The sequence below is a fragment of the Camellia sinensis genome, chromosome 4 (assembly GCF_055761805.1).
Source record: "Camellia sinensis isolate YWXY chromosome 4, ASM5576180v1, whole genome shotgun sequence".
Taxonomy (NCBI): domain Eukaryota; kingdom Viridiplantae; phylum Streptophyta; class Magnoliopsida; order Ericales; family Theaceae; genus Camellia; species Camellia sinensis.
Genome location: NC_138964.1, coordinates 65,785,314 through 65,794,731, shown reverse-complemented (window position 1 = coordinate 65,794,731; position 9,418 = coordinate 65,785,314).

Here is a 9,418-nt window from a genome sequence, read left to right as displayed (position 1 = left end):
TATTAAACGGTTCGGATTATCGAAATGAGATCTGCGGTGGGCCCACCATGGGACTGGATGGAAGCCAGGCCCTTAAAACAATATGGATGTATATGTACTCATTTAAGTAATTCACATATGAAAGTACAAATCTCTCCATACACACCATCATCTATACACTATATTTGGAACAAATCTCTCTTCCAACACTCATTCAACATTGTTTATCTTCACCATTATAATCTAACACAGTACACTCATCATCCTCACCATTATAATCTAACATTACACTCATCATCTTTGCCACTATAATTTTCATTATTATTTTCTCAATTCAAAATATCACTGCCTTTGAAGATTTAAGATTTTAAGAATATTGAAATCAATCGATTTTGATTTCAAGATTTGCACACCATGGATGATATTGTTGATTTGGAACAATATAACAATGAAAAGGTCAGTTTACTTTTTTATTTATCTCGTACATATAGAAGATGACTTTTCGTTCGTCATGTATTCAGAGAACCATAAATGAACATTTATAAAATGTTCAATTATTTATATTTGAACAAAATTATTTTGTTCATCCAATTTTATACATTCTTAGATACAACATCTAAGTCGAATGGATACTCTGTAACTAAAACATACAAAGATGTTATAATCAAATAAAGATGCCCAAAGGCATACATCATATACAAAATGTGTAACCCTTGCAAGAATAGCACACGACCAACAAATACATAAATGGCCCTTGGCCGATAAATAAAGGAACCACCCTACACGGTTCCAAACACAATTTTAACGTCTCAGTCCACATCCGCATAAGCATACCTGAAAAATATTTTCAGCCATGTAGGGTGAGCATAAAGCTCAGTAGGAAATATTTCAAAAACTAAATATGCTCTACCAGTGCAAATGATCATGAATGCAATACATACAAATATAATATGCTCAATGCATTCTCAAATCCACTTATTTTCTCAATAAAAACCCTTTCTTCCTAGTTTTCAAAACCTTTCGTTTATTCAAAATGTTTTCCGAATTTAATATATTAGTTTGATATAAAATCCATTTTCACAAGTCAATCCAGGTATCTCAATACCAACTAACAATTTCATTGCCAATTCCAATACGAACACATCGTTAACCAATAGCAAATACATTGCTAAAACTGTTTTAAAATCATTTCTTTCCAAAACCAAAATGATAATAAATAAAATGGGTAAATCTCCAAAACTAATACAACTTTTCACAGAAATTTTGTCCGCGGAAAACCCTCAAACGAGACCCATGTAAACGTAGGCTATACAAGCACTATCATTACCATTTTATGGAATTTTCGTCCACGGGAATCGGCACCCATGTATATGCGTGTTTTTTAGGACTTTCACCCTGGACACACAGGCCAACGTAATTCAATTGAGTCCATTCCATTTATTCTCTCAAACATGCAGTACATCCATTTTCTTCTCCCAAACATCATACAATTACAATGTATTAAAACATAACCATATTCAATGACAACGGGTAAGAGATTAGTTTCCTTCTCCCAGATTTACCATTTTATTTACACTTTCCAAATAGCACAATACATATGATAAAAAATATGATTTTCAAAATGAATAAATGCTCTTAAAACATAACACAAGAATTTTCAAAATCTCTTTCAAAAACATATAGTTTAAATTCTCAAAATCAATTACATGCTCCATGATCTGCATGATTTATAAACAGTCCAGTTTGCCTAGTCCACATGCAATTTCTACAGTAATCATAGCTATCCTCCACTGATAGCCCAAAACAAATATCTCTAAACAGATGAATAAATTTCATTAAAGATACTCTTTTCCAAAATCTCAAATGAGAGTGATAATACATATCAAACTCCACCATCATCATTAATCATCATTTCAATTTACATTTCTCAACATTTATTTCATTTCCTCTTTACAATCTCAACACTTACATTTTAGGGCATAATCTCTTTCCTCTTTGAAAATCCATTTCAATGCAAGAAATATCTCATTTTAACATATATCAACTGCAATTTCATAATCACAACCTTTTTCAAGAAAACCTTTGAAAATCCCTCATTTATATTTTGATTTAATAATCAAACAATTTCCCCAAAAGATCAACATTTTAGGGTTTCTCCAAATTAGCGCTTTTCACTTTTAAAAACTCATGTGCATTTTTGTAAGTGGAAAATAAGCTTTTGTAGCTAAACCATAGCTCAACAATCCCATTTGGAACTAACCCTCACTTACAAAACAAATTTTCAAAAATGAATCCAAGAACAATGGAATCTATATATTTAAAATACACCACAAATACACTACCGAACTCATATTGAGTTTAAGAAATAGATCCTACCTTTTGAAGCAAGAAGGAAACAAGTCGGAAAAATCACTGGCGACGAAATGATGATCCATTGAGATTAAATGGAAGCCCTCGTCGTGCTCTATGTTTTGGTATATGGAACTAGGGGTCAAAGATGTATAGAAATATATGAAATCAAGCCTAAAAAGCTTGAGAAATAAAAAATGAGTGCAAAGTGGAGGGGTTTGATTCAAAAAGTGACTTTTAAAAATCTTATTCTGCATTGTACACTCGAGCGCACTATGCTTACAGTACAGATTTGTAAATTTCAAATAGGTATATCTCTCTTGTCCGGACTCCGTTTAGGGTAGTTCTTATGTGATTTGTGAAATCTTATGCATTTTGCGTTGTTTTAAAATTTTGAGAACAAAGTTACACGTTTTTGTGAAAACTTACTCATTTTTGTAAAATCACTTACGTGATTTGTGAAAACTTACACATTTTGTGTTGTTCTACATTTTTTGGAACAAACTTATGCATTTTTGTGGTCAGTTACACATTTTTGTGAAATTACTTGCGTGATTTGTGAAATCTTACGAATTTTATGTTCTAAATTTTTGAGAAAAAACTTATGTGTTTTTGTGTTCAGCTGTGCATTTTTTGAAATCACTTATGTGATTTGTGAAAACTTATGCATTTTGTATTGTTCTAAATTTTTGGGAACAAATTTATACGTTTTTGTGAAAACTTATGCAATTTTGTGTTGTTCTAAGTTTTTGGGAACAAACTTACGCGTTTTTGTGTTCAGGTACGCATTTTTGTGAAATTACGTAGTTTGTGAAGGCTTATGCAATTTGGGTTGTTCTAAATTTTTTAGAATAACTTACGCATTTTTATGTAAAACTACGCATTTTTCTAAAATCACTTACGTGATTTGTAAAAAACTTACGCATTTTGGGTTGTTTTAAATTTTTGAGAACAAACTTACACGTTTTTTGAGAAAAACTTACGCATTGTTGTGAAACTACTTACGTGATTTGTGAAAACCTATGCATTTTGTGTTGTTCTAAATTTTGTGAAACTACTTACTCGTTTTTGTGTTCAATTACTTATTTTTGTAAAATCACTTACACAATTTGTGAAAACTTATTCAATTTGTGTTTATAGCGTTTCTCGTTTAAACTCGACCCATTTGACTTTTGGATTCAGGTTTCTTTTCCTTATATACTTGTTCTTGCCTTGTTTCCCACTATTTCTCCTTGAGTTGGGCTATTGAGTTGTGTTGATTGTGTTTGGAACAAGTTAGTAGCTTGTTTTTCAAAATTTTGTTGCCCAAAATTTTGTTCCTTCACTCGAGCGAAGCTTCTTGCGCTCAAGTGGTCTTTGCGAACATCCAATATTTTTGCAGGTCTGCAAAACTACTAGGAGTTTGTATTTTTCGCTCGAGCGAAACTTCTTACGCTCGAGTGACGATCTCTGTCTGCAAAACTACTGGGAGTGTGTATTCTGCGCTCGAGCAAAGCTTCTTGCACTCGAGTGGAATAACTTATTGTGTCTAGTCGCTCGAACGACACATCTTGCGCTCGAGCGAACTGTGCGTATATCAGTTCGTAAAAACACTTTTCTAAGTCACTTTTTCACCTCTCTCTCTCTCTCTAAACATTTCAAAACACTAATATCTCTCTCTCTCTCTAAAACTCATCTCTTTCCCTCAAATACATCTAGATCCGTCGATCTTTTCACCCATGTGCCTTTGTTAAAAAGGTAGAGCTTGACGAGGGTTTCGTCCTAATCAGAGCAAAGTTGAATTTCGACATCTTTGAGTTTTCATCCCCCCTTCAATCATCCTCTAAGCTTGAGGTAGGGATATTTCCGCTCTTTCTATGAGTTGTAACTTAGTTATTTGTTATTTCTAAACCATATTGAGATCTTTGGGAGATTTGGAACTATCTAGGGTTTTGAGTAAAAATAAAAAAAAGGGGTTTTTCAAATGGATCCTTGAAAATGATTTTGTTATGGAAGATGATATTGAGTTGGGGATGAATCGTTGATTTTGAATGTTGGAATTAATTTTGGAAAGAAAAAGGATTTTTCCCTAAATGTCTCAAATGTTGATTTTATATAAATTATGAGATTGATATTGGAAATGTGAAATTGGACTGATGTTGATGAGAATAGTGGAGTTAGATATGTATTATCACTCATCTCTTGAAAATTTAGAGAGTTTATCTTTATTGGTAATTGTTTATCTGTTTAGAAATAACTGCTTTGGCTATCGGTGAAGGATAGCTATGAGTGTTGTAGAAATTGCATGTGAATTAGGAGAATTAAAACTATTTTTCTTATTCATTTGCATTGAGCATTATCTCACATTTATACATTGGAAATGCTACTGTTTTGAGAAAATGGGTGAATCTGAGAAATGAATTGTTGTTATATTAAATAAGTTGGCCTGTGTATCGAGGGTGAAAGCTTCGAAAACCACGCGTATACATGGGTGCCGATCCCGCAGACGAAATTTCTGTGAAATGGCAATAGTAGTGTTTGTATAACTTACATTTACATGGGTCCCGGCTTACTATTTCCTCTGGATGAAATTTTCGAAAGGTTGTATTGTTTTGAAATTCCAAGATTGTGATTCATTATCTTATTTTCTATTGTAAATGCAATGATTTATGAACCGTGATATTGACTTGGTATTGCATAGTTTTGGAAAGAGATATAAAATGTTTTGACACGTGCATTGCATATGCATTCACCTTAAAGCTTTGTCAAGATTCATATATTGTGCTGGATTATTTCTACCGGGCTTTGGCTCACCTTATGTGGGAAAAACATTTTAGGTGCTGATGATATGCCTCCGCCAAGGTAATAGCTTGGGAGGACTTGGAGCGAGAGCTTCTTTTGTGTATTTATTGTGTGTACTTTTGTACTAGCCAAGGGCTTTATTTGTATTGAGCTTAAGACTCACTTTTGTTGTAACCAAGCATTGATTTGGAAAGATGCAAGCCATTAGGGCATATGGTTATCTGTTTAGCCTTCATTTCTTTTCACTATCTTGCAACACATGTTGTAGATTCAGGATGTATTGTGTATGAATGTATATCGCATCTGTCATCTTTTTTATATCAAACTCTAATTAATGAAAGCTCATCATTTCATTTATGTTGCTATTTATTAGTTGTTATGAGATGGATATATTGCGTTTATGTCGGGGCGTTACAACTTGATATCTGAACGTACCGGGTTTGAATACTTTAGGTACGTAGGAAGTGGTTATTACTACAATGGGTTTGTCTCACTTGACAGAGATATTTGTAGGTATGGTACACGTATGTGATAACATGCTTATGTGGTTATATGGGTATGGGATTTATTTTCTAGAATGTTGATTGGGTCTATGGGTTTCTAAAAGTCCAATTAGAAGAGCACTTGATCACTATTGTTTCTAATTGGAACTCTGGCAATATCGCGAGACAGTCATTATCTGGGAAGGAAATTCGTATGTGTTTATGTGACTACGTGCTTATGTAGAGTGAATAATTGTTGTTTACCGCATTAGGACGCAAGTGAGTTAGCTTCGGCACATTTGTAAATGTGCTAATCTATTTTGTTACCATTATTAGGATGTCAGGATGTGGACGTGGACGTGGACGTGGTAAACGTGGTAGGTCTAGAAGGCATGAGGTGCCTTTACCGGATGAGATTTCGGCGCAAGAGGAAAAGATTGGTCAGGCCAATGTAGCTGAACTAGATGGTCAGCAGGCCATGGGCGCTTTGCCTTGTGAGATGGCCGAAGTCTTGCCAGAATCCATGGACATTCTCAGGGTTGAGAATCAAGTCCAGGCCCAAGTAGCTGAAGTAAGGCCATCTTTCTTGAAGAGGGAGTTCTTTCGATCTAATTCGGATGAGTTTTTAGGTGATCCTAAAGAGCCTTTGAAAGCGGATGAATGGCTCGAGCAGATGGTGAAGACGTTTAAGATGCTTGCCATCGAAGACGATGGATTGAGAGTGACCTTGGCATCCTTCTAGCTGAAGGGAGATACGGGTCAATGGTGGAAGTATGCGCGTGGGCACATTAGAGTGACTTGGGAAGCTTTTATCAACGCCTTCCAGGACAAGTTCTTGCCTTCCACTGCTAGGAAGCAGTTGAGAGACTAGTTTCTGAAGCTCAAGCAGCTTAGTTTGCCAGTAGCCGAGTTTGAGACAGCTCTCACAAGCCTCTCTAAATTTGCACCAGAACTCGTAGCGACAGAGGAACGCCGTTGTATCAAGTTCGAAAAGAGAATGAGGACCGGGCATCTTTTCAAAGTAGTTGGGTCGATGATTAGGGACTACGGACGACTTGTGGAGGCGGTGGCTTATCTTGAGATTGTAGTTCAAGTAGAGGAGGAGTGAATGAGGGGCTCCAAGAAGAGTCAGGAGGTTCAGGAGGAGAGTAGGGATAGTAAAAGGCAGCGAGGTCCCACTCCGTAGTAGTCCCAGGTTGCACAGTGTAGATCCACTTTCCTTGTGCCGAGTTCGGGTCCAGGGAGAGGTAATCCGAGAGGTTTCTCTTGTTACAAGTGTGGCCAGTTGGGTCACAAGTCTCTAACTCGCCCGTGGAGAGGAGGGCAACACTCCGCACCGACAGCGGCTCGTTCTTAGAGCCAAAGTCAAGGGAGAGGACAGCTGCCTACCTGTTACTAGTGTGGGCAGTTAGGGCATGTAAGGAGGTTTTGCCATCAGTCAGGTGGCACACTTAGTGCGTTTGGTTCGAGACAGACACAGAGTCATCAGCCTGCACAGTCAACACAGGCCTTGAGGGCTAATTAGGGAGCCTCTTTAGCTCAGTCAGTGTATCAGACTTATGCTCCAAGGGGTGAGCAGGTGGAGCAGAGACTTACAAGGCGTGTGTATGATGTTACCACACCAGACTTAGTGCCAACACCTTCTGTAATGCGAGGTAACTTCTTGTTGAGTAATTATATTGCCAATGTGTTAATTGATACAGGTGCATCCCATTCATTCATCTTGTCTGCATTTTCATCAGCATTGGGGTTAGAATTGGCTAGGTTAGCATCTCCACTTAGTATAGAGTCATTGGTGGTGAGATTGTTTTGGAACAGGGGTGTCGGGGTTGTGAGATAGAGGTTGCTGGTCGCCGACTTCCTTTTGCATTTGCATTGATTGATATGTTGAGTTTTGATGCTATATTGAATATGGATTGGTTATCTTCGTATCGGGCTATTATTGATTGTTACCATCAGAGGGTTACTGTATGTACCTCGAGTGGTGATTGTTTTTATTTCTTGGGAGACCGGGCTGATAGAGTTTTGTCGTCGGTTTATGATCTACGTGGTCGGAGTGAGCTTAGTTGTCTTCTTGCAACCTTCTTAGGTAGTGAATATGATGTGGTTTGAGTTGAGTTGCCGAGGGTAGTTTGCGAATATCCCGATGTTTTTTTTCGAGGATCTCACCAGTTTGCCACCTCACCGTGAGATTGAATTCTCTATTGACTCAATGCCTGGCACGACACCGATTTCTATGGCACCATATAGATTTGCACCCGCTTAGTTGAGTAAGTTGAAGATTCAACTCCAAGAATTGCTAGATAAGGGTTTTATTTGCCTTAGTATTTCACCTTGGGAAGCACCGGCTCTCTTTCCCAAAAAGAAAGATGGTGCGTTATGACTTTGTATAGATTACCAGAAGGTGAACCGGGTAACTGTTAAGAACAAGTATGCAATGTCTCGCATAGATGATTTCTTTGACCAGTTGAAGGGGTCTTATTGTTTCTCTAAGATAGACTTGAGATTGGGTTATCATTAGTTGAGGGTAAGGGAGGAAGATATCCAGAAGGCGACATTTTGTACGTGGTATGGCCATTATGAGTTCCTACTGATGCCTTTTGGGCTAACCAATGCACCAGCCGTGTTTTATGGATCTATTGAATCAAATATTCCGTGAGTTTTTAGATCGTTTCATAATCGTCTTCGTTAATGACATTCTGATTTACTCACCCTTCAAGGAGGAACACGAGGTGTACTTGCGAGTTGTGCTTGAGTTACTTAGAGCCCACAAATTGAATGCTAAGTTCGGGAAGTATGAATTATGGTTGAAAGAAGTTAAGTTCTTAGGCCACATAGTATCCAGGGAAGGAGTGACTGTAGACTCTTCAAAGATAGATGCAATGCAAGATTGGGAACAACCCAAGAATGCTTTTGAGATCCGTAGTTTCTTGAGGTTGGCTGGATATTATCGTCGGTTTGTGAAGGACTTCTTTAAGTTAGCCTCACCCTTGACTAGACTAGCGAGAAAGGGAATCAAGTTTACGTGGAATAAGACTCGTGAAAAGTCTTTTCAAGAGCTTAAGGCTAGACTTACCACTGCTCCAATGTTGATTATTTCAGAGAAGGGTTTGGGCTATTCCGTGTATTGTGATGCTTCACGGGATGGTTTGGGTTGTGTTTTGATGCAAGAGGGAAATGTAGTAGCTTATGGCTTACATCAGTTGAAAACACATGAGAAAAACTACCCTACCCATGATTTAGAATTAGCAGCTGTGATCTTCGTTTTGAAAATTTGGAGGCATTACCTTTATGGTGAGAAGTTTGAAATATTTTCTGATCACAAGTGTCTAAAGTACTTATTTTCACAGAAAGATCTAAAATGAAGCAAAGGATGTGGATGGGGTTTATAGAATATTATAACTTTGAGTTGCATTATCATCCGAGGAAAGCCAATGTAGTGGTTGATGCCTTGAGTAGAAAGTCCTTTAGCAGTGTAGCGAGTATTGCCATTCGAGAATGGGGGATGTTGGGTGCTATTGGCGAGTTTGACTTACATCTTGGGGAGTTCGTTGAATCAGCAGCCTTGTTTTTGGTAGTTACACAACCTACACTTGTAAGCTGACTTATAGAAGCACATGGGGGTGACCTTGAGGTAGAAACCCTTCGAGAGAAGATCTCCAGTGGAAAGGTAGAAAAAGGCTTGAACGTGTACTCTGACTCGAGTGTTAAGTACCTTGACCGCCTTTTTGTACCAAAGTCTTCTCAAAAGGAGGTACTTCGAGAGTTTCACCATTCATGTCTTGCGATGCATTCGGGAGGCACAAAGATGTATTATGATCTTAGTC